General features: G+C 40.5%; 67 non-coding genes across 67 annotated transcripts; all 67 read right to left on the bottom strand.

Annotated features, from left to right (window-relative positions):
• Positions 1-31: 31 nt before the first annotated feature.
• Positions 32-103, bottom strand: Trnag-ucc (transfer RNA glycine (anticodon UCC)). Its single transcript has one exon. It is a non-coding gene; the product is annotated as a tRNA-Gly (tRNA).
• Positions 104-222: 119 nt separating this feature from the next.
• Positions 223-295, bottom strand: Trnak-cuu (transfer RNA lysine (anticodon CUU)). The gene has a single exon. It is a non-coding gene; the product is annotated as a tRNA-Lys (tRNA).
• Positions 296-530: 235 nt separating this feature from the next.
• Positions 531-602, bottom strand: Trnag-ucc (transfer RNA glycine (anticodon UCC)). Its single transcript has one exon. It is a non-coding gene; the product is annotated as a tRNA-Gly (tRNA).
• A 119-nt stretch (positions 603-721) lies between these two features.
• Trnak-cuu (transfer RNA lysine (anticodon CUU)) lies at positions 722-794 on the bottom strand. Its single transcript has one exon. It is a non-coding gene; the product is annotated as a tRNA-Lys (tRNA).
• A 234-nt stretch (positions 795-1,028) lies between these two features.
• On the bottom strand, positions 1,029-1,100 carry Trnag-ucc (transfer RNA glycine (anticodon UCC)). The gene has a single exon. It is a non-coding gene; the product is annotated as a tRNA-Gly (tRNA).
• Positions 1,101-1,526: 426 nt separating this feature from the next.
• On the bottom strand, positions 1,527-1,598 carry Trnag-ucc (transfer RNA glycine (anticodon UCC)). The gene has a single exon. It is a non-coding gene; the product is annotated as a tRNA-Gly (tRNA).
• Positions 1,599-1,717: 119 nt separating this feature from the next.
• Positions 1,718-1,790, bottom strand: Trnak-cuu (transfer RNA lysine (anticodon CUU)). The gene has a single exon. It is a non-coding gene; the product is annotated as a tRNA-Lys (tRNA).
• Positions 1,791-2,025: 235 nt separating this feature from the next.
• On the bottom strand, positions 2,026-2,097 carry Trnag-ucc (transfer RNA glycine (anticodon UCC)). Its single transcript has one exon. It is a non-coding gene; the product is annotated as a tRNA-Gly (tRNA).
• A 119-nt stretch (positions 2,098-2,216) lies between these two features.
• Trnak-cuu (transfer RNA lysine (anticodon CUU)) lies at positions 2,217-2,289 on the bottom strand. The gene has a single exon. It is a non-coding gene; the product is annotated as a tRNA-Lys (tRNA).
• Positions 2,290-2,523: 234 nt separating this feature from the next.
• Positions 2,524-2,595, bottom strand: Trnag-ucc (transfer RNA glycine (anticodon UCC)). Its single transcript has one exon. It is a non-coding gene; the product is annotated as a tRNA-Gly (tRNA).
• Positions 2,596-2,714: 119 nt separating this feature from the next.
• Trnak-cuu (transfer RNA lysine (anticodon CUU)) lies at positions 2,715-2,787 on the bottom strand. Its single transcript has one exon. It is a non-coding gene; the product is annotated as a tRNA-Lys (tRNA).
• A 234-nt stretch (positions 2,788-3,021) lies between these two features.
• Trnag-ucc (transfer RNA glycine (anticodon UCC)) lies at positions 3,022-3,093 on the bottom strand. Its single transcript has one exon. It is a non-coding gene; the product is annotated as a tRNA-Gly (tRNA).
• Positions 3,094-3,212: 119 nt separating this feature from the next.
• Trnak-cuu (transfer RNA lysine (anticodon CUU)) lies at positions 3,213-3,285 on the bottom strand. The gene has a single exon. It is a non-coding gene; the product is annotated as a tRNA-Lys (tRNA).
• A 427-nt stretch (positions 3,286-3,712) lies between these two features.
• On the bottom strand, positions 3,713-3,785 carry Trnak-cuu (transfer RNA lysine (anticodon CUU)). The gene has a single exon. It is a non-coding gene; the product is annotated as a tRNA-Lys (tRNA).
• Positions 3,786-4,020: 235 nt separating this feature from the next.
• Trnag-ucc (transfer RNA glycine (anticodon UCC)) lies at positions 4,021-4,092 on the bottom strand. The gene has a single exon. It is a non-coding gene; the product is annotated as a tRNA-Gly (tRNA).
• A 119-nt stretch (positions 4,093-4,211) lies between these two features.
• On the bottom strand, positions 4,212-4,284 carry Trnak-cuu (transfer RNA lysine (anticodon CUU)). The gene has a single exon. It is a non-coding gene; the product is annotated as a tRNA-Lys (tRNA).
• Positions 4,285-4,711: 427 nt separating this feature from the next.
• On the bottom strand, positions 4,712-4,784 carry Trnak-cuu (transfer RNA lysine (anticodon CUU)). Its single transcript has one exon. It is a non-coding gene; the product is annotated as a tRNA-Lys (tRNA).
• Positions 4,785-5,018: 234 nt separating this feature from the next.
• Trnag-ucc (transfer RNA glycine (anticodon UCC)) lies at positions 5,019-5,090 on the bottom strand. The gene has a single exon. It is a non-coding gene; the product is annotated as a tRNA-Gly (tRNA).
• A 119-nt stretch (positions 5,091-5,209) lies between these two features.
• Trnak-cuu (transfer RNA lysine (anticodon CUU)) lies at positions 5,210-5,282 on the bottom strand. Its single transcript has one exon. It is a non-coding gene; the product is annotated as a tRNA-Lys (tRNA).
• Positions 5,283-5,516: 234 nt separating this feature from the next.
• Positions 5,517-5,588, bottom strand: Trnag-ucc (transfer RNA glycine (anticodon UCC)). Its single transcript has one exon. It is a non-coding gene; the product is annotated as a tRNA-Gly (tRNA).
• A 119-nt stretch (positions 5,589-5,707) lies between these two features.
• Positions 5,708-5,780, bottom strand: Trnak-cuu (transfer RNA lysine (anticodon CUU)). Its single transcript has one exon. It is a non-coding gene; the product is annotated as a tRNA-Lys (tRNA).
• A 235-nt stretch (positions 5,781-6,015) lies between these two features.
• Trnag-ucc (transfer RNA glycine (anticodon UCC)) lies at positions 6,016-6,087 on the bottom strand. Its single transcript has one exon. It is a non-coding gene; the product is annotated as a tRNA-Gly (tRNA).
• A 119-nt stretch (positions 6,088-6,206) lies between these two features.
• Positions 6,207-6,279, bottom strand: Trnak-cuu (transfer RNA lysine (anticodon CUU)). The gene has a single exon. It is a non-coding gene; the product is annotated as a tRNA-Lys (tRNA).
• A 234-nt stretch (positions 6,280-6,513) lies between these two features.
• On the bottom strand, positions 6,514-6,585 carry Trnag-ucc (transfer RNA glycine (anticodon UCC)). The gene has a single exon. It is a non-coding gene; the product is annotated as a tRNA-Gly (tRNA).
• Positions 6,586-6,704: 119 nt separating this feature from the next.
• Positions 6,705-6,777, bottom strand: Trnak-cuu (transfer RNA lysine (anticodon CUU)). The gene has a single exon. It is a non-coding gene; the product is annotated as a tRNA-Lys (tRNA).
• Positions 6,778-7,011: 234 nt separating this feature from the next.
• Trnag-ucc (transfer RNA glycine (anticodon UCC)) lies at positions 7,012-7,083 on the bottom strand. Its single transcript has one exon. It is a non-coding gene; the product is annotated as a tRNA-Gly (tRNA).
• Positions 7,084-7,202: 119 nt separating this feature from the next.
• Positions 7,203-7,275, bottom strand: Trnak-cuu (transfer RNA lysine (anticodon CUU)). The gene has a single exon. It is a non-coding gene; the product is annotated as a tRNA-Lys (tRNA).
• Positions 7,276-7,509: 234 nt separating this feature from the next.
• Trnag-ucc (transfer RNA glycine (anticodon UCC)) lies at positions 7,510-7,581 on the bottom strand. Its single transcript has one exon. It is a non-coding gene; the product is annotated as a tRNA-Gly (tRNA).
• A 119-nt stretch (positions 7,582-7,700) lies between these two features.
• Positions 7,701-7,773, bottom strand: Trnak-cuu (transfer RNA lysine (anticodon CUU)). Its single transcript has one exon. It is a non-coding gene; the product is annotated as a tRNA-Lys (tRNA).
• A 234-nt stretch (positions 7,774-8,007) lies between these two features.
• Positions 8,008-8,079, bottom strand: Trnag-ucc (transfer RNA glycine (anticodon UCC)). Its single transcript has one exon. It is a non-coding gene; the product is annotated as a tRNA-Gly (tRNA).
• Positions 8,080-8,198: 119 nt separating this feature from the next.
• Positions 8,199-8,271, bottom strand: Trnak-cuu (transfer RNA lysine (anticodon CUU)). Its single transcript has one exon. It is a non-coding gene; the product is annotated as a tRNA-Lys (tRNA).
• A 427-nt stretch (positions 8,272-8,698) lies between these two features.
• Trnak-cuu (transfer RNA lysine (anticodon CUU)) lies at positions 8,699-8,771 on the bottom strand. Its single transcript has one exon. It is a non-coding gene; the product is annotated as a tRNA-Lys (tRNA).
• Positions 8,772-9,005: 234 nt separating this feature from the next.
• Trnag-ucc (transfer RNA glycine (anticodon UCC)) lies at positions 9,006-9,077 on the bottom strand. Its single transcript has one exon. It is a non-coding gene; the product is annotated as a tRNA-Gly (tRNA).
• A 119-nt stretch (positions 9,078-9,196) lies between these two features.
• Positions 9,197-9,269, bottom strand: Trnak-cuu (transfer RNA lysine (anticodon CUU)). Its single transcript has one exon. It is a non-coding gene; the product is annotated as a tRNA-Lys (tRNA).
• A 234-nt stretch (positions 9,270-9,503) lies between these two features.
• Positions 9,504-9,575, bottom strand: Trnag-ucc (transfer RNA glycine (anticodon UCC)). The gene has a single exon. It is a non-coding gene; the product is annotated as a tRNA-Gly (tRNA).
• Positions 9,576-9,694: 119 nt separating this feature from the next.
• On the bottom strand, positions 9,695-9,767 carry Trnak-cuu (transfer RNA lysine (anticodon CUU)). The gene has a single exon. It is a non-coding gene; the product is annotated as a tRNA-Lys (tRNA).
• Positions 9,768-10,002: 235 nt separating this feature from the next.
• Trnag-ucc (transfer RNA glycine (anticodon UCC)) lies at positions 10,003-10,074 on the bottom strand. The gene has a single exon. It is a non-coding gene; the product is annotated as a tRNA-Gly (tRNA).
• A 119-nt stretch (positions 10,075-10,193) lies between these two features.
• Positions 10,194-10,266, bottom strand: Trnak-cuu (transfer RNA lysine (anticodon CUU)). Its single transcript has one exon. It is a non-coding gene; the product is annotated as a tRNA-Lys (tRNA).
• A 234-nt stretch (positions 10,267-10,500) lies between these two features.
• Trnag-ucc (transfer RNA glycine (anticodon UCC)) lies at positions 10,501-10,572 on the bottom strand. Its single transcript has one exon. It is a non-coding gene; the product is annotated as a tRNA-Gly (tRNA).
• Positions 10,573-10,691: 119 nt separating this feature from the next.
• Trnak-cuu (transfer RNA lysine (anticodon CUU)) lies at positions 10,692-10,764 on the bottom strand. The gene has a single exon. It is a non-coding gene; the product is annotated as a tRNA-Lys (tRNA).
• A 234-nt stretch (positions 10,765-10,998) lies between these two features.
• On the bottom strand, positions 10,999-11,070 carry Trnag-ucc (transfer RNA glycine (anticodon UCC)). Its single transcript has one exon. It is a non-coding gene; the product is annotated as a tRNA-Gly (tRNA).
• Positions 11,071-11,189: 119 nt separating this feature from the next.
• Positions 11,190-11,262, bottom strand: Trnak-cuu (transfer RNA lysine (anticodon CUU)). Its single transcript has one exon. It is a non-coding gene; the product is annotated as a tRNA-Lys (tRNA).
• Positions 11,263-11,496: 234 nt separating this feature from the next.
• On the bottom strand, positions 11,497-11,568 carry Trnag-ucc (transfer RNA glycine (anticodon UCC)). The gene has a single exon. It is a non-coding gene; the product is annotated as a tRNA-Gly (tRNA).
• Positions 11,569-11,687: 119 nt separating this feature from the next.
• Positions 11,688-11,760, bottom strand: Trnak-cuu (transfer RNA lysine (anticodon CUU)). Its single transcript has one exon. It is a non-coding gene; the product is annotated as a tRNA-Lys (tRNA).
• A 234-nt stretch (positions 11,761-11,994) lies between these two features.
• On the bottom strand, positions 11,995-12,066 carry Trnag-ucc (transfer RNA glycine (anticodon UCC)). The gene has a single exon. It is a non-coding gene; the product is annotated as a tRNA-Gly (tRNA).
• A 119-nt stretch (positions 12,067-12,185) lies between these two features.
• Positions 12,186-12,258, bottom strand: Trnak-cuu (transfer RNA lysine (anticodon CUU)). The gene has a single exon. It is a non-coding gene; the product is annotated as a tRNA-Lys (tRNA).
• Positions 12,259-12,493: 235 nt separating this feature from the next.
• On the bottom strand, positions 12,494-12,565 carry Trnag-ucc (transfer RNA glycine (anticodon UCC)). Its single transcript has one exon. It is a non-coding gene; the product is annotated as a tRNA-Gly (tRNA).
• A 119-nt stretch (positions 12,566-12,684) lies between these two features.
• Trnak-cuu (transfer RNA lysine (anticodon CUU)) lies at positions 12,685-12,757 on the bottom strand. Its single transcript has one exon. It is a non-coding gene; the product is annotated as a tRNA-Lys (tRNA).
• Positions 12,758-12,991: 234 nt separating this feature from the next.
• Positions 12,992-13,063, bottom strand: Trnag-ucc (transfer RNA glycine (anticodon UCC)). The gene has a single exon. It is a non-coding gene; the product is annotated as a tRNA-Gly (tRNA).
• A 119-nt stretch (positions 13,064-13,182) lies between these two features.
• On the bottom strand, positions 13,183-13,255 carry Trnak-cuu (transfer RNA lysine (anticodon CUU)). Its single transcript has one exon. It is a non-coding gene; the product is annotated as a tRNA-Lys (tRNA).
• A 234-nt stretch (positions 13,256-13,489) lies between these two features.
• Trnag-ucc (transfer RNA glycine (anticodon UCC)) lies at positions 13,490-13,561 on the bottom strand. Its single transcript has one exon. It is a non-coding gene; the product is annotated as a tRNA-Gly (tRNA).
• A 119-nt stretch (positions 13,562-13,680) lies between these two features.
• Positions 13,681-13,753, bottom strand: Trnak-cuu (transfer RNA lysine (anticodon CUU)). Its single transcript has one exon. It is a non-coding gene; the product is annotated as a tRNA-Lys (tRNA).
• A 234-nt stretch (positions 13,754-13,987) lies between these two features.
• Trnag-ucc (transfer RNA glycine (anticodon UCC)) lies at positions 13,988-14,059 on the bottom strand. Its single transcript has one exon. It is a non-coding gene; the product is annotated as a tRNA-Gly (tRNA).
• A 119-nt stretch (positions 14,060-14,178) lies between these two features.
• On the bottom strand, positions 14,179-14,251 carry Trnak-cuu (transfer RNA lysine (anticodon CUU)). The gene has a single exon. It is a non-coding gene; the product is annotated as a tRNA-Lys (tRNA).
• A 234-nt stretch (positions 14,252-14,485) lies between these two features.
• Trnag-ucc (transfer RNA glycine (anticodon UCC)) lies at positions 14,486-14,557 on the bottom strand. The gene has a single exon. It is a non-coding gene; the product is annotated as a tRNA-Gly (tRNA).
• Positions 14,558-14,676: 119 nt separating this feature from the next.
• On the bottom strand, positions 14,677-14,749 carry Trnak-cuu (transfer RNA lysine (anticodon CUU)). Its single transcript has one exon. It is a non-coding gene; the product is annotated as a tRNA-Lys (tRNA).
• Positions 14,750-14,983: 234 nt separating this feature from the next.
• On the bottom strand, positions 14,984-15,055 carry Trnag-ucc (transfer RNA glycine (anticodon UCC)). The gene has a single exon. It is a non-coding gene; the product is annotated as a tRNA-Gly (tRNA).
• A 119-nt stretch (positions 15,056-15,174) lies between these two features.
• Trnak-cuu (transfer RNA lysine (anticodon CUU)) lies at positions 15,175-15,247 on the bottom strand. Its single transcript has one exon. It is a non-coding gene; the product is annotated as a tRNA-Lys (tRNA).
• Positions 15,248-15,481: 234 nt separating this feature from the next.
• Trnag-ucc (transfer RNA glycine (anticodon UCC)) lies at positions 15,482-15,553 on the bottom strand. The gene has a single exon. It is a non-coding gene; the product is annotated as a tRNA-Gly (tRNA).
• Positions 15,554-15,672: 119 nt separating this feature from the next.
• On the bottom strand, positions 15,673-15,745 carry Trnak-cuu (transfer RNA lysine (anticodon CUU)). Its single transcript has one exon. It is a non-coding gene; the product is annotated as a tRNA-Lys (tRNA).
• A 234-nt stretch (positions 15,746-15,979) lies between these two features.
• Positions 15,980-16,051, bottom strand: Trnag-ucc (transfer RNA glycine (anticodon UCC)). Its single transcript has one exon. It is a non-coding gene; the product is annotated as a tRNA-Gly (tRNA).
• Positions 16,052-16,478: 427 nt separating this feature from the next.
• On the bottom strand, positions 16,479-16,550 carry Trnag-ucc (transfer RNA glycine (anticodon UCC)). The gene has a single exon. It is a non-coding gene; the product is annotated as a tRNA-Gly (tRNA).
• Positions 16,551-16,669: 119 nt separating this feature from the next.
• Trnak-cuu (transfer RNA lysine (anticodon CUU)) lies at positions 16,670-16,742 on the bottom strand. The gene has a single exon. It is a non-coding gene; the product is annotated as a tRNA-Lys (tRNA).
• Positions 16,743-16,976: 234 nt separating this feature from the next.
• Trnag-ucc (transfer RNA glycine (anticodon UCC)) lies at positions 16,977-17,048 on the bottom strand. Its single transcript has one exon. It is a non-coding gene; the product is annotated as a tRNA-Gly (tRNA).
• Positions 17,049-17,167: 119 nt separating this feature from the next.
• Positions 17,168-17,240, bottom strand: Trnak-cuu (transfer RNA lysine (anticodon CUU)). Its single transcript has one exon. It is a non-coding gene; the product is annotated as a tRNA-Lys (tRNA).
• A 234-nt stretch (positions 17,241-17,474) lies between these two features.
• On the bottom strand, positions 17,475-17,546 carry Trnag-ucc (transfer RNA glycine (anticodon UCC)). The gene has a single exon. It is a non-coding gene; the product is annotated as a tRNA-Gly (tRNA).
• Positions 17,547-17,665: 119 nt separating this feature from the next.
• Trnak-cuu (transfer RNA lysine (anticodon CUU)) lies at positions 17,666-17,738 on the bottom strand. Its single transcript has one exon. It is a non-coding gene; the product is annotated as a tRNA-Lys (tRNA).
• Positions 17,739-17,744: the final 6 nt, after the last annotated feature.

The following is a 17,744-nucleotide window of genomic DNA, read 5'->3' as shown; positions in this document are numbered from 1 at the left end:
ATTATAACGATACCACGATGAAAAACATTGATGCGTCGGCCGGGAATCGAACCCGGATCGACTGCTTGGAAGGCAACCATGCTAACCGTTACACCACCGACGCTTTCGTTGCTTACGGACTATTCCACACAATGACGTTGAGTTGATATTCTAACAAAACTTGAAAATATTTTACATGTCTGGTAATGAACAGTTAATCATAAAAGTGACACAACAATACTTAGCCCGACGTGGGGCTCGAACCCACGACTCCGAGATTAAGAGTCTCGTGCTCTACCGACTGAGCTAGCCGGGCATTAGCGATAGTTGCGGAAGGTAAAAAACTGAAATCCCTTTAAAAGTTAAACATCAAGTACTTTGTCCGTTTTATAATTCGTTGTCGAAACACGATTTCAGAATAAAAATCTCTTTGAAAGAATTTTTTTTCGTACAACGTTTACCTTGTGTTTTTTAACCAGCATGCATCTTGAACATTTACCTTCTCTGACTGATGCAAAACATTATAACGATACCACGATGAAAAACATTGATGCGTCGGCCGGGAATCGAACCCGGATCGACTGCTTGGAAGGCAACCATGCTAACCGTTACACCACCGACGCTTTCGTTGCTTACGGACTATTCCACACAATGACGTTGAGTTGATATTCTAACAAAACTTGAAAATATTTTACATGTCTGGTAATGAACAGTTAATCATAAAAGTGACACAACAATACTTAGCCCGACGTGGGGCTCGAACCCACGACGCCGAGATTAAGAGTCTCGTGCTCTACCGACTGAGCTAGCCGGGCATTAGCGATAGTTGCGGAAGGTAAAAAACTGAAATCCCTTTAAAAGTTAAACATCAAGTACTTTGTCCGTTTTATAATTCGTTGTCGAAACACGATTTCAGAATAAAAATCTGTTTGAAAGAATTGTTTTCGTACAACGTTTACCTTGTGTTTTTTAACCAGCATGCATCTTGAACATTTACCTTCTCTGACTGATGCAAAACATTATAACGATACCACGATGAAAAACATTGATGCGTCGGCCGGGAATCGAACCCGGATCGACTGCTTGGAAGGCAACCATGCTAACCGTTACACCACCGACGCTTTCGTTGCTTACGGACTATTCAACACAATGACGTTGAGTTGATATTCTAACAAAACTTGAAAATATTTTACATGTCTGGTAATGAACAGTTAATCATAAAAGTGACACAACAATACTTAGCCCGACGTAGGGCTCGAACCCAGGACACCCAGATTAAGAGTCTCATGCTCTACCGACTGAGCTAGCCGGGAATTAGCGATAGTTGCGGAAGGTAAAAAACTGAAATCCCTTTAAAAGTTAAACATCAAGTACTTTGTCCGTTTTATAATTCGTTGTCGAAACACGATTTCAGAATAAAAATCTGTTTGAAAGAATTGTTTTCGTACAACGTTTACCTTGTGTTTTTTAACCAGCATGCATCTTTAACATTTACCTTCTCTGACTGATGCAAAACATTATAACGATACCACGATGAAAAACATTGATGCGTCGGCCGGGAATCGAACCCGGATCGACTGCTTGGAAGGCAACCATGCTAACCGTTACACCACCGACGCTTTCGTTGCTTACGGACTATTCCACACAATGACGTTGAGTTGATATTCTAACAAAACTTGAAAATATTTTACATGTCTGGTAATGAACAGTTAATCATAAAAGTGACACAACAATACTTAGCCCGACGTGGGGCTCGAACCCACGACTCCGAGATTAAGAGTCTCGTGCTCTACCGACTGAGCTAGCCGGGCATTAGCGAGATATTCACGGAAGGTAAAAAACTGAAACTCTTAAAAAGTTAAACATCAAGTACTTTGTCCGTTTTATAATTCGTTGTCGAAACACGATTTCAGAAAAAAAATCTGTTTGAAAGAATTGTGTTCGTACAACGTTTACCTTGTGTTTTTTAACCAGCATGCATCTTGAACATTTACCTTCTCTGACTGATGCAAAACATTATAACGATACCACGATGAAAAACATTGATGCGTCGGCCGGGAATCGAACCCGGATCGACTGCTTGGAAGGCAACCATGCTAACCGTTACACCACCGACGCTTTCGTTGCTTACGGACTATTCCACACAATGACGTTGAGTTGATATTCTAACAAAATTTGAAAATATTTTACATGTCTGGTAATGAACAGTTAATCATAAAAGTGACACAACAATACTTAGCCCGACGTGGGGCTCGAACCCACGACTCCGAGATTAAGAGTCTCGTGCTCTACCGACTGAGCTAGCCGGGTATTTGCGATAGTTGCGGAAGGTAAAAAACTGAAATCCCTTTAAAAGTTAAACATCAAGTTCTTTGTCCGTTTTATAATTCGTTGTCGAAACACGATTTCAGAATAAAAATCTGTTTGAAAGAATTGTGTTCGTACAACGTTTACCTTGTGTTTTTTAACCAGCATGCATCTTGAACATTTACCTTCTCTGACTGATGCAAAACATTATAACGATACCACGATGAAAAACATTGATGCGTCGGCCGGGAATCGAACCCGGATCGACTGCTTGGAAGGCAACCATGCTAACCGTTACACCACCGACGCTTTCGTTGCTTACGGACTATTCCACACAATGACGTTGAGTTGATATTCTAACAAAATTTGAAAATATTTTACATGTCTGGTAATGAACAGTTAATCATTAAAGTGACACAACAATACTTAGCCCGACGTAGGGCTCGAACCCACGACACCAAGATTAAGAGTCTCATGCTCTACCGACTGAGCTAGCCGGGCATTAGCGATAGTTGCGGAAGGTAAAAAACTGAAATCCCTTTAAAAGTTAAACTTCAAGTTCTTTGTCCGTTTTATAATTCGTTGTCGAAACACGATTTCAGAATAAAAATCTGTTTGAAAGAATTGTTTTCGTACAACGTTTACCTTGTGTTTTTTAACCAGCATGCATCTTGAACATTTACCTTCTCTGACTGATGCAAAACATTATAACGATACCACGATGAAAAACATTGATGCGTCGGCCGGGAATCGAACCCGAATCGACTGCTTGGAAGGCAACCATGCTAACCGTTACACCACCGACGCTTTCGTTGCTTACGGACTATTCCACACAATGACGTTGAGTTGATATTCTAACAAAACTTGAAAATATTTTACATGTCTGGTAATGAACAGTTAATCATAAAAGTGACACAACAATACTTAGCCCGACGTGGGGCTCGAACCCACGACTCCGAGATTAAGAGTCTCGTGCTCTACCGACTGAGCTAGCCGGGCATTAGCGAGATATTCACGGAAGGTAAAAAACTGAAACTCTTAAAAAGTTAAACATCAAGTACTTTGTCCGTTTTATAATTCGTTGTCGAAACACGATTTCAGAAAAAAAATCTGCTTGAAAGAATTTTTTTTCGTACAACGTTTACCTTGTGTTTTTTAACCAGCATGCATCTTGAACATTTACCTTCTCTGACTGATGCAAAACATTATAACGATACCACGATGAAAAACATTGATGCGTCGGCCGGGAATCGAACGCCGATCGACTGCGTGGAAGGCAACCATGCTAACCGTTACACCACCGACGCTTTCGTTGCTTACGGACTATTCCACACAATGACGTTGAGTTGATATTCTAACAAAACTTGAAAATATTTTACATGTCTGGTAATGAACAGTTAATCATAAAAGTGACACAACAATACTTAGCCCGACGTGGGGCTCGAACCCACGACTCCGAGATTAAGAGTCTCGTGCGCTACCGACTGAGCTAGCCGGGCATTAGCGATAGTTGCGGAAGGTAAAAAACTGAAATCCATTTAAAAGTTAAACATCAAGTTCTTTGTCCGTTTTATAATTCGTTGTCGAAACACGATTTCAGAAAAAAAATCTGCTTGAAAGAATTTTTTTTCGTACAACGTTTACCTTGTGTTTTTTAACCAGCATGCATCTTGAACATTTACCTTCTCTGACTGATGCAAAACATTATAACGATACCACGATGAAAAACGTTGATGCGTCGGCCGGGAATCGAACCCGGATCGACTGCTTGGAAGGCAACCATGCTAACCGTTACACCACCGACGCTTTCGTTGCTTACGGACTATTCCACACAATGACGTTGAGTTGATATTCTAACAAAACTTGAAAATATTTTACATGTCTGGTAATGAACAGTTAATCATAAAAGTGACACAACAATACTTAGCCCGACGTGGGGCTCGAACCCACGACTCCGAGATTAAGAGTCTCGTGCTCTACCGACTGAGCTAGCCGGGCATTAGCGAGATATTCACGGAAGGTAAAAAACTGACACTCTTAAAAAGTTAAACATCAAGTACTTTGTCCGTTTTATAATTCGTTGTCGAAACACGATTTCAGAATAAAAATCTGCTTGAAAGAATTTTTTTTCGTACAACGTTTACCTTGTGTTTTTTAACCAGCATGCATCTTGAACATTTACCTTCTCTGACTGATGCAAAACATTATAACGATACCACGATGAAAAACATTGATGCGTCGGCCGGGAATTGAACGCCGATCGACTGCGTGGAAGGCAACCATGCTAACCGTTACACCACCGACGCTTTCGTTGCTTACGGACTATTCCACACAATGACGTTGAGTTGATATTCTAACAAAACTTGAAAATATTTTACATGTCTGGTAATGAACAGTTAATCATAAAAGTGACACAACAATACTTAGCCCGACGTGGGGCTCGAACCCACGACTCCGAGATTAAGAGTCTCGTGCTCTACCGACTGAGCTAGCCGAGCATTAGCGATAGTTGCGGAAGGTAAAAAACTGAAATCCCTTTAAAAGTTAAACATCAAGTACTTTGTCCGTTTTATAATTCGTTGTCGAAACACGATTTCAGAATAAAAATCTGTTGGAAAGAATTGTTTTCGTACAACGTTTACCTTGTGTTTTTTAACCAGCATGCATCTTGAACATTTACCTTCTCTGACTGATGCAAAACATTATAACGATACCACGATGAAAAACATTGATGCGTCGGCCGGGAATCGAACCCGGATCGACTGCTTGGAAGGCAACCATGCTAACCGTTACACCACCGACGCTTTCGTTGCTTACGGACTGTTCCACACAATGACGTTGAGTTGATATTCTAACAAAACTTGAAAATATTTTACATGTCTGGTAATGAACAGTTAATCATAAAAGTGACACAACAATACTTAGCCCGACGTAGGGCTCGAACCCACGACACCCAGATTAAGAGTCTCACGCTCTACCGACTGAGCTAGCCGGGCATTAGCGATAGTTGCGGAAGGTAAAAAACTGAAATCCCTTTAAAAGTTAAACATCAAGTACTTTGTCCGTTTTATAATTCGTTGTCGAAACACGATTTCAGAATAAAAATCTGTTTGAAAGAATTGTTTTCGTACAACGTTTACCTTGTGTTTTTTAACCAGCATGCATCTTGAACATTTACCTTCTCTGACTGATGCAAAACATTATAACGATACCACGATGAAAAACATTGATGCGTCGGCCGGGAATCGAACCCGGATCGACTGCTTGGAAGGCAACCATGCTAACCGTTACACCACCGACGCTTTCGTTGCTTACGGACTATTCCACACAATGACGTTGAGTTGATATTCTAACCAAACTTGAAAATATTTTACATGTCTGGTAATGAACAGTTAATCATAAAAGTGACACAACAATACTTAGCCCGACGTGGGCCTCGAACCCACGACTCCGAGATTAAGATACTCGTGCTTTACCGACTGAGCTAGCCGGGCATTTGCGATATTTACAAAAGGTAAAAAACTGAAATCCCTTTAAAAGTTAAACATCAAGTACTTTGTCCGTTTTATAATTCGTTGTCGAAACACGATTTCAGAATAAAAATCTGTTTGAAAGAATTTTTTTTCGTACAACGTTTTCCTTGTGTTTTTTAACTAGCATGCATCTTGAACATTTACCTTCTCTGACTGATGCAAAACATTATAACGATACCACGGTGAAAAACATTGATGCGTCGGCCGGGAATCGAACCCGGATCGACTGCTTGGAAGGCAACCATGCTAACCGTTACACCACCGACGCTTTCGTTGCTTACGGACTATTCCACACAATGACGTTGAGTTGATATTCTAACAAAACTTGAAAATATTTTACATGTCTGGTAATGAACAGTTAATCATAAAAGTGACACAACAATACTTAGCCCGACGTGGTCCTCGAACCCACGACTCCGAGATTAAGAGTCTCGTGCTCTACCGACTGAGCTAGCCGGGCATTAGCGATATTTACAAAAGGTAAAAAACTGAAATCCCTTTAAAAGTTAAACATCAAGTACTTTGTCCGTTTTATAATTCGTTGTCGAAACACGATTTCAGAATAAAAATCTGTTTGAAAGAATTGTGTTCGTACAACGTTTACCTTGTGTTTTTTAACTAGCATGCATCTTGAACATTTACCTTCTCTGACTGATGCAAAACATTATAACGATACCACGATGAAAAACATTGATGCGTCGGCCGGGAATCGAACTCGGATCGAGTGCTTGGAAGGCAACCATGCTAACCGTTACACCACCGACGCTTTCGTTGCTTACGGACTATTCCACACAATGACGTTGAGTTGATATTCTAACAAAACTTGAAAATATTTTACATGTCTGGTAATGAACAGTTAATCATAAAAGTGACACAACAATACTTAGCCCGACGTGGGGCTCGAACCCACGACTCCGAGATTAAGAGTCTCGTGCTCTACCGACTGAGCTAGCCGGGCATTAGCGATAGTTGCGGAAGGTAAAAAACTGAAATCCCTTTAAAAGTTAAACATCAAGTTCTTTGTCCGTTTTATAATTCGTTGTCGAAACACGATTTCAGAATAAAAATCTGTTTGAAAGAATTGTTTTCGTACAACGTTTACCTTGTGTTTTTTAACCAGCATGCATCTTGAACATTTACCTTCTCTGACTGATGCAAAACATTATAACGATACCACGATGAAAAACATTGATGCGTCGGCCGGGAATCGAACCCGGATCGACTTCTTGGAAGGCAACCATGCTAACCGTTACACCACCGACGCTTTCGTTGCTTACGGACTATTCCACACAATGACGTTGAGTTGATATTCTAACAAAACTTGAAAATATTTTACATGTCTGGTAATGAACAGTTAATCATAAAAGTGACACAACAATACTTAGCCCGACGTGGGGCTCGAACCCACGACGCCGAGATTAAGAGTCTCGTGCTCTACCGACTGAGCTAGCCGGGCATTAGCGATAGTTGCGGAAGGTAAAAAACTGAAATCCCTTTAAAAGTTAAACATCAAGTACTTTGTCCGTTTTATAATTCGTTGTCGAAACACGATTTCAGAATAAAAATCTGTTTGAAAGAATTGTTTTCGTACAACGTTTACCTTGTGTTTTTTAACCAGCATGCATCTTGAACATTTACCTTCTCTGACTGATGCAAAACATTATAACGATACCACGATGAAAAACATTGATGCGTCGGCCGGGAATCGAACCCGGATCGACTGCTTGGAAGGCAACCATGCTAACCGTTACACCACCGACGCTTTCGTTGCTTACGGACTATTCAACACAATGACGTTGAGTTGATATTCTAACAAAACTTGAAAATATTTTACATGTCTGGTAATGAACAGTTAATCATAAAAGTGACACAACAATACTTAGCCCGACGTAGGGCTCGAACCCAGGACACCCAGATTAAGAGTCTCATGCTCTACCGACTGAGCTAGCCGGGCATTAGCGATAGTTGCGGAAGGTAAAAAACTGAAATCCCTTTAAAAGTTAAACATCAAGTACTTTGTCCGTTTTATAATTCGTTGTCGAAACACGATTTCAGAATAAAAATCTGTTTGAAAGAATTGTTTTCGTACAACGTTTACCTTGTGTTTTTTAACCAGCATGCATCTTTAACATTTACCTTCTCTGACTGATGCAAAACATTATAACGATACCACGATGAAAAACATTGATGCGTCGGCCGGGAATCGAACCCGGATCGACTGCTTGGAAGGCAACCATGCTAACCGTTACACCACCGACGCTTTCGTTGCTTACGGACTATTCCACACAATGACGTTGAGTTGATATTCTAACAAAACTTGAAAATATTTTACATGTCTGGTAATGAACAGTTAATCATAAAAGTGACACAACAACACTTAGCCCGACGTGGGGCTCGAACCCACGACTCCGAGATTAAGAGTCTCGTGCTCTACCGACTGAGCTAGCCGGGCATTAGCGAGATATTCACGGAAGGTAAAAAACTGAAACTCTTAAAAAGTTAAACATCAAGTACTTTGTCCGTTTTATAATTCGTTGTCGAAACACGATTTCAGAAAAAAAATCTGCTTGAAAGAATTTTTTTTCGTACAACGTTTACCTTGTGCTTTTTAACCAGCATGCATCTTGAACATTTACCTTCTCTGACTGATGCAAAACATTATAACGATACCACGATGAAAAACATTGATGCGTCGGCCGGGAATCGAACGCCGATCGACTGCGTGGAAGGCAACCATGCTAACCGTTACACCACCGACGCTTTCGTTGCTTACGGACTATTCCACACAATGACGTTGAGTTGATATTCTAACAAAACATGAAAATATTTTACATGTCTGGTAATGAACAGTTAATCATAAAAGTGACACAACAATACTTAGCCCGACGTGGGGCTCGAACCCACGACTCCGAGATTAAGAGTCTCGTGCTCTACCGACTGAGCTAGCCGGGCATTAGCGATAGTTGCGGAAGGTAAAAAACTGAAATCCCTTTAAAAGTTAAACATCAAGTACTTTGTCCGTTTTATAATTCGTTGTCGAAACACGATTTCAGAATAAAAATCTGTTTGAAAGAATTGTGTTCGTACAACGTTTACCTTGTGTTTTTTAACCAGCATGCATCTTGAACATTTACCTTCTCTGACTGATGCAAAACATTATAACGATACCACGATGAAAAACATTGATGCGTCGGCCGGGAATCGAACCCGGATCGACTGCTTGGAAGGCAACCATGCTAACCGTTACACCACCGACGCTTTCGTTGCTTACGGACTATTCCACACAATGACGTTGAGTTGATATTCTAACAAAATTTGAAAATATTTTACATGTCTGGTAATGAACAGTTAATCATTAAAGTGACACAACAATACTTAGCCCGACGTAGGGCTCGAACCCACGACACCAAGATTAAGAGTCTCATGCTCTACCGACTGAGCTAGCCGGGCATTAGCGATAGTTGCGGAAGGTAAAAAACTGAAATCCCTTTAAAAGTTAAACATCAAGTTCTTTGTCCGTTTTATAATTCGTTGTCGAAACACGATTTCAGAATAAAAATCTGTTTGAAAGAATTGTTTTCGTACAACGTTTACCTTGTGTTTTTTAACCAGCATGCATCTTTAACATTTACCTTCTCTGACTGATGCAAAACATTATAACGATACCACGATGAAAAACATTGATGCGTCGGCCAGGAATCGAACCCGGATCGACTGCTTGGAAGGCAACCATGCTAACCGTTACACCACCGACGCTTTCGTTGCTTACGGACTATTCCACACAATGACGTTGAGTTGATATTCTAACAAAACTTGAAAATATTTTACATGTCTGGTAATGAACAGTTAATCATAAAAGTGACACAACAATACTTAGCCCGACGTGGGGCTCGAACCCACGACTCCGAGATTAAGAGTCTCGTGCTCTACCGACTGAGCTAGCCGGGCATTAGCGATAGTTTCGGAAGGTAAAAAACTGAAATCCCTTTAAAAGTTAAACATCAAGTACTTTGTCCGTTTTATAATTCGTTGTCGAAACACGATTTCAGAATAAAAATCTCTTTGAAAGAATTTTTTTTCGTACAACGTTTACCTTGTGTTTTTTAACCAGCATGCATCTTGAACATTTACCTTCTCTGACTGATGCAAAACATTATAACGATACCACGATGAAAAACATTGATGCGTCGGCCGGGAATCGAACCCGGATCGACTGCTTGGAAGGCAACCATGCTAACCGTTACACCACCGACGCTTTCGTTGCTTACGGACTATTCCACACAATGACGTTGAGTTGATATTCTAACAAAACTTGAAAATATTTTACATGTCTGGTAATGAACAGTTAATCATAAAAGTGACACAACAATACTTAGCCCGACGTGGGGCTCGAACCCACGACGCCGAGATTAAGAGTCTCGTGCTCTACCGACTGAGCTAGCCGGGCATTAGCGATAGTTGCGGAAGGTAAAAAACTGAAATCCCTTTAAAAGTTAAACATCAAGTACTTTGTCCGTTTTATAATTCGTTGTCGAAACACGATTTCAGAATAAAAATCTGTTTGAAAGAATTGTTTTCGTACAACGTTTACCTTGTGTTTTTTAACCAGCATGCATCTTGAACATTTACCTTCTCTGACTGATGCAAAACATTATAACGATACCACGATGAAAAACATTGATGCGTCGGCCGGGAATCGAACCCGGATCGACTGCTTGGAAGGCAACCATGCTAACCGTTACACCACCGACGCTTTCGTTGCTTACGGACTATTCCACACAATGACGTTGAGTTGATATTCTAACAAAACTTGAAAATATTTTACATGTCTGGTAATGAACAGTTAATCATAAAAGTGACACAACAATACTTAGCCCGACGTAGGGCTCGAACCCAGGACACCCAGATTAAGAGTCTCATGCTCTACCGACTGAGCTAGCCGGGCATTAGCGATAGTTGCGGAAGGTAAAAAACTGAAATCCCTTTAAAAGTTAAACATCAAGTACTTTGTCCGTTTTATAATTCGTTGTCGAAACACGATTTCAGAATAAAAATCTGTTTGAAAGAATTGTTTTCGTACAACGTTTACCTTGTGTTTTTTAACCAGCATGCATCTTTAACATTTACCTTCTCTGACTGATGCAAAACATTATAACGATACCACGATGAAAAACATTGATGCGTCGGCCGGGAATCGAACCCGGATCGACTGCTTGGAAGGCAACCATGCTAACCGTTACACCACCGACGCTTTCGTTGCTTACGGACTATTCCACACAATGACGTTGAGTTGATATTCTAACAAAACTTGAAAATATTTTACATGTCTGGTAATGAACAGTTAATCATAAAAGTGACACAACAATACTTAGCCCGACGTGGGGCTCGAACCCACGACTCCGAGATTAAGAGTCTCGTGCTCTACCGACTGAGCTAGCCGGGCATTTGCGATAGTTGCGGAAGGTAAAAAACTGAAATCCCTTTAAAAGTTAAACATCAAGTACTTTGTCCGTTTTATAATTCGTTGTCGAAACACGATTTCAGAATAAAAATCTGTTTGAAAGAATTGTGTTCGTACAACGTTTACCTTGTGTTTTTTAACCAGCATGCATCTTGAACATTTACCTTCTCTGACTGATGCAAAACATTATAACGATACCACGATGAAAAACATTGATGCGTCGGCCGGGAATCGAACCCGGATCGACTGCTTGGAAGGCAACCATGCTAACCGTTACACCACCGACGCTTTCGTTGCTTACGGACTGTTCCACACAATGACGTTGAGTTGATATTCTAACAAAACTTGAAAATATTTTACATGTCTGGTAATGAACAGTTAATCATAAAAGTGACACAACAATACTTAGCCCGACGTAGGGCTCGAACCCACGACACCCAGATTAAGAGTCTCACGCTCTACCGACTGAGCTAGCCGGGCATTAGCGATAGTTGCGGAAGGTAAAAAACTGAAATCCCTTTAAAAGTTAAACATCAAGTACTTTGTCCGTTTTATAATTCGTTGTCGAAACACGATTTCAGAATAAAAATCTGTTTGAAAGAATTGTTTTCGTACAACGTTTACCTTGTGTTTTTTAACCAGCATGCATCTTGAACATTTACCTTCTCTGACTGATGCAAAACATTATAACGATACCACGATGAAAAACATTGATGCGTCGGCCGGGAATCGAACCCGGATCGACTGCTTGGAAGGCAACCATGCTAACCGTTACACCACCGACGCTTTCGTTGCTTACGGACTATTCCACACAATGACGTTGAGTTGATATTCTAACCAAACTTGAAAATATTTTACATGTCTGGTAATGAACAGTTAATCATAAAAGTGACACAACAATACTTAGCCCGACGTAGGGCTCGAACCCACGACTCCGAGATTAAGATACTCGTGCTTTACCGACTGAGCTAGCCGGGCATTTGCGATATTTACAAAAGGTAAAAAACTGAAATCCCTTTAAAAGTTAAACATCAAGTACTTTGTCCGTTTTATAATTCGTTGTCGAAACACGATTTCAGAATAAAAATCTGTTTGAAAGAATTTTTTTTCGTACAACGTTTTCCTTGTGTTTTTTAACTAGCATGCATCTTGAACATTTACCTTCTCTGACTGATGCAAAACATTATAACGATACCACGGTGAAAAACATTGATGCGTCGGCCGGGAATCGAACCCGGATCGACTGCTTGGAAGGCAACCATGCTAACCGTTACACCACCGACGCTTTCGTTGCTTACGGACTATTCCACACAATGACGTTGAGTTGATATTCTAACAAAACTTGAAAATATTTTACATGTCTGGTAATGAACAGTTAATCATAAAAGTGACACAACAATACTTAGCCCGACGTGGTCCTCGAACCCACGACTCCGAGATTAAGAGTCTCGTGCTCTACCGACTGAGCTAGCCGGGCATTAGCGATATTTACAAAAGGTAAAAAACTGAAATCCCTTTAAAAGTTAAACATCAAGTACTTTGTCCGTTTTATAATTCGTTGTCGAAACACGATTTCAGAAAAAAAATCTGTTTGAAAGAATTGTGTTCGTACAACGTTTACCTTGTGTTTTTTAACCAGCATGCATCTTGAACATTTACCTTCTCTGACTGATGCAAAACATTATAACGATACCACGATGAAAAACATTGATGCGTCGGCCGGGAATCGAACCCGGATCGACTGCTTGGAAGGCAACCATGCTAACCGTTACACCACCGACGCTTTCGTTGCTTACGGACTATTCCACACAATGACGTTGAGTTGATATTCTAACAAAACTTGAAAATATTTTACATGTCTGGTAATGAACAGTTAATCATAAAAGTGACACAACAATACTTAGCCCGACGTGGGCCTCGAACCCACGACTCCGAGATTAAGAGTCTCGTGCTCTACCGACTGAGCTAGCCGGGCATTAGCGATAGTTGCGGAAGGTAAAAAACTGAAATCCCTTTAAAAGTTAAACATCAAGTACTTTGTCCGTTTTATAATTCGTTGTCGAAACACGATTTCAGAATAAAAATCTGTTTGAAAGAATTGTGTTCGTACAACGTTTACCTTGTGTTTTTTAACCAGCATGCATCTTGAACATTTACCTTCTCTGACTGATGCAAAACATTATAACGATACCACGATGAAAAACCTTGATGCGTCGGCCGGGAATCGAACCCGGATCGACTGCTTGGAAGGCAACCATGCTAACCGTTACACCACCGACGCTTTCGTTGCTTACGGACTATTCCACACAATGACGTTGAGTTGATATTCTAACAAAACTTGAAAATATTTTACATGTCTGGTAATGAACAGTTAATCATTAAAGTGACACAACAATACTTAGCCCGACGTAGGGCTCGAACCCACGACACCAAGATTAAGAGTCTCATGCTCTACCGACTGAGCTAGCCGGGCATTAGCGATAGTTGCGGAAGGTAAAAAACTGAAATCCCTTTAAAATTTAAACATCAAGTTCTTTGTCCGTTTTATAATTCGTTGTCGAAACACGATTTCAGAATAAAAATCTGTTTGAAAGAATTGTTTTCGTACAACGTTTACCTTGTGTTTTTTAACCAGCATGCATCTTTAACATTTACCTTCTCTGACTGATGCAAAACATTATAACGATACCACGATGAAAAACATTGATGCGTCGGCCGGGAATCGAACCCGGATCGACTGCTTGGAAGGCAACCATGCTAACCGTTACACCACCGACGCTTTCGTTGCTTACGGACTATTCCACACAATGACGTTGAGTTGATATTCTAACAAAACTTGAAAATATTTTACATGTCTGGTAATGAACAGTTAATCATAAAAGTGACACAACAATACTTAGCCCGACGTGGGCCTCGAACCCACGACTCCGAGATTAAGAGTCTCGTGCTCTACCGACTGAGCTAGCCGGGCATTAGCGATAGTTGCGGAAGGTAAAAAACTGAAATCCCTTTAAAAGTTAAACATCAAGTACTTTGTCCGTTTTATAATTCGTTGTCGAAACACGATTTCAGAATAAAAATCTGTTTGAAAGAATTGTGTTCGTACAACGTTTACCTTGTGTTTTTTAACCAGCATGCATCTTGAACATTTACTTTCTCTGACTGATGCAAAACATTATAACGATACCACGATGAAAAACCTTGATGCGTCGGCCGGGAATCGAACCCGGATCGACTGCTTGGAAGGCAACCATGCTAACCGTTACACCACCGACGCTTTCGTTGCTTACGGACTATTCCACACAATGACGTTGAGTTGATATTCTAACAAAACTTGAAAATATTTTACATGTCTGGTAATGAACAGTTAATCATTAAAGTGACACAACAATACTTAGCCCGACGTAGGGCTCGAACCCACGACACCAAGATTAAGAGTCTCATGCTCTACCGACTGAGCTAGCCGGGCATTAGCGATAGTTGCGGAAGGTAAAAAACTGAAATCCCTTTAAAATTTAAACATCAAGTTCTTTGTCCGTTTTATAATTCGTTGTCGAAACACGATTTCAGAATAAAAATCTGTTTGAAAGAATTGTTTTCGTACAACGTTTACCTTGTGTTTTTTAACCAGCATGCATCTTTAACATTTACCTTCTCTGACTGATGCAAAACATTATAACGATACCACGATGAAAAACATTGATGCGTCGGCCGGGAATCGAACCCGGATCGACTGCTTGGAAGGCAACCATGCTAACCGTTACACCACCGACGCTTTCGTTGCTTACGGACTATTCCACACAATGACGTTGAGTTGATATTCTAACAAAACTTGAAAATACTTTACATGTCTGGTAATGAACAGTTAATCATAAAAGTGACACAACAATACTTAGCCCGACGTGGGGCTCGAACCCACGACTCCGAGATTAAGAGTCTCGTGCTCTACCGACTGAGCTAGCCGGGCATTAGCGATAGTTGCGGAAGGTAAAAAACTGAAATCCCTTTAAAAGTTAAACATCAAGTACTTTGTCCGTTTTATAATTCGTTGTCGAAACACGATTTCAGAATAAAAATCTGTTGGAAAGAATTGTTTTCGTACAACGTTTACCTTGTGTTTTTTAACCAGCATGCATCTTGAACATTTACCTTCTCTGACTGATGCAAAACATTATAACGATACCACGATGAAAAACATTGATGCGTCGGCCGGGAATCGAACCCGGATCGACTGCTTGGAAGGCAACCATGCTAACCGTTACACCACCGACGCTTTCGTTGCTTACGGACTATTCCACACAATGACGTTGAGTTGATATTCTAACAAAACTTGAAAATATTTTACATGTCTGGTAATGAACAGTTAATCATAAAAGTGACACAACAATACTTAGCCCGACGTAGGGCTCGAACCCACGACACCCAGATAAAGAGTCTCACGCTCTACCGACTGAGCTAGCCGGGCATTAGCGATAGTTGCGGAAGGTAAAAAACTGAAATCCCTTTAAAAGTTAAACATCAAGTACTTTGTCCGTTTTATAATTCGTTGTCGAAACACGATTTCAGAATAAAAATCTGTTTGAAAGAATTGTTTTCGTACAACGTTTACCTTGTGTTTTTTAACCAGCATGCATCTTGAACATTTACCTTCTCTGACTGATGCAAAACATTATAACGATACCACGATGAGAAAAATTGATGCGTCGGCCGGGAATCGAACCCGGATCGACTGCTTGGAAGGCAACCATGCTAACCGTTACACCACCGACGCTTTCGTTGCTTACGGACTATTCCACACAATGACGTTGAGTTGATATTCTAACCAAACTTGAAAATATTTTACATGTCTGGTAATGAACAGTTAATCATAAAAGTGACACAACAATACTTAGCCCGACGTGGGCCTCGAACCCACGACTCCGAGATTAAGATACTCGTGCTCTACCGACTGAGCTAGCAGGGCATTTGCGATATTTTCAAAAGGTAAAAAACTGAAATCCCTTTAAAAGTTAAACATCAAGTACTTTGTCCGTTTTATAATTCGTTGTCGAAACACGATTTCAGAATAAAAATCTGTTTGAAAGAATTTTTTTTCGTACAACGTTTTCCTTGTGTTTTTTAACTAGCATGCATCTTGAACATTTACCTTCTCTGACTGATGCAAAACATTATAACGATACCACGATGAAAAACATTGATGCGTCGGCCGGGAATCGAACCCGGATCGACTGCTTGGAAGGCAACCATGCTAACCGTTACACCACCGACGCTTTCGTTGCTTACGGACTATTCCACACAATGACGTTGAGTTGATATTCTAACAAAACTTGAAAATATTTTACATGTCTGGTAATGAATAGTTAATCATAAAAGTGACACAACAATACTTAGCCCGACGTGGGCCTCGAACCCACGACTCCGAGATTAAGAGTCTCGTGCTCTACCGACTGAGCTAGCCGGGCATTAGCGATAGTTGCGGAAGGTAAAAAACTGAAATCCCTTTAAAAGTTAAACATCAAGTACTTTGTCCGTTTTATAATTCGTTGTCGAAACACGATTTCAGAATAAAAATCTGTTTGAAAGAATTGTGTTCGTACAACGTTTACCTTGTGTTTTTTAACCAGCATGCATCTTGAACATTTACCTTCTCTGACTGATGCAAAACATTATAACGATACCACGATGAAAAACGTTGATGCGTCGGCCGGGAATCGAACCCGGATCGACTGCTTGGAAGGCAACCATGCTAACCGTTACACCACCGACGCTTTCGTTGCTTACGGACTATTCCACACAATGACGTTGAGTTGATATTCTAACAAAACTTGAAAATATTTTACATGTCTGGTAATGAACAGTTAATCATTAAAGTGACACAACAATACTTAGCCCGACGTAGGGCTCGAACCCACGACACCAAGATTAAGAGTCTCATGCTCTACCGACTGAGCTAGCCGGGCATTAGCGATAGTTGCGGAAGGTAAAAAACTGAAATCCCTTTAAAATTTAAACATCAAGTTCTTTGTCCGTTTTATAATTCGTTGTCGAAACACGATTTCAGAATAAAAATCTGTTGGAAAGAATTGTTTTCGTACAACGTTTACCTTGTGTTTTTTAACCAGCATGCATCTTGAACATTTACCTTCTCTGACTGATGCAAAACATTATAACGATACCACGATGAAAAACATTGATGCGTCGGCCGGGAATCGAACCCGGATCGACTGCTTGGAAGGCAACCATGCTAACCGTTACACCACCGACGCTTTCGTTGCTTACGGACTATTCCACACAATGACGTTGAGTTGATATTCTAACAAAACTTGAAAATATTTTACATGTCTGGTAATGAACAGTTAATCATAAAAGTGACACAACAATACTTAGCCCGACGTAGGGCTCGAACCCACGACACCCAGATAAAGAGTCTCACGCTCTACCGACTGAGCTAGCCGGGCATTAGC

The sequence above is a fragment of the Euprymna scolopes genome, chromosome 18 (assembly GCF_053919585.1).
Source record: "Euprymna scolopes isolate OS-2025 chromosome 18, ASM5391958v1, whole genome shotgun sequence".
Classification (NCBI taxonomy): domain Eukaryota; kingdom Metazoa; phylum Mollusca; class Cephalopoda; order Sepiida; family Sepiolidae; genus Euprymna; species Euprymna scolopes.
This window is presented reverse-complemented; position numbering and strand designations above follow the sequence as displayed.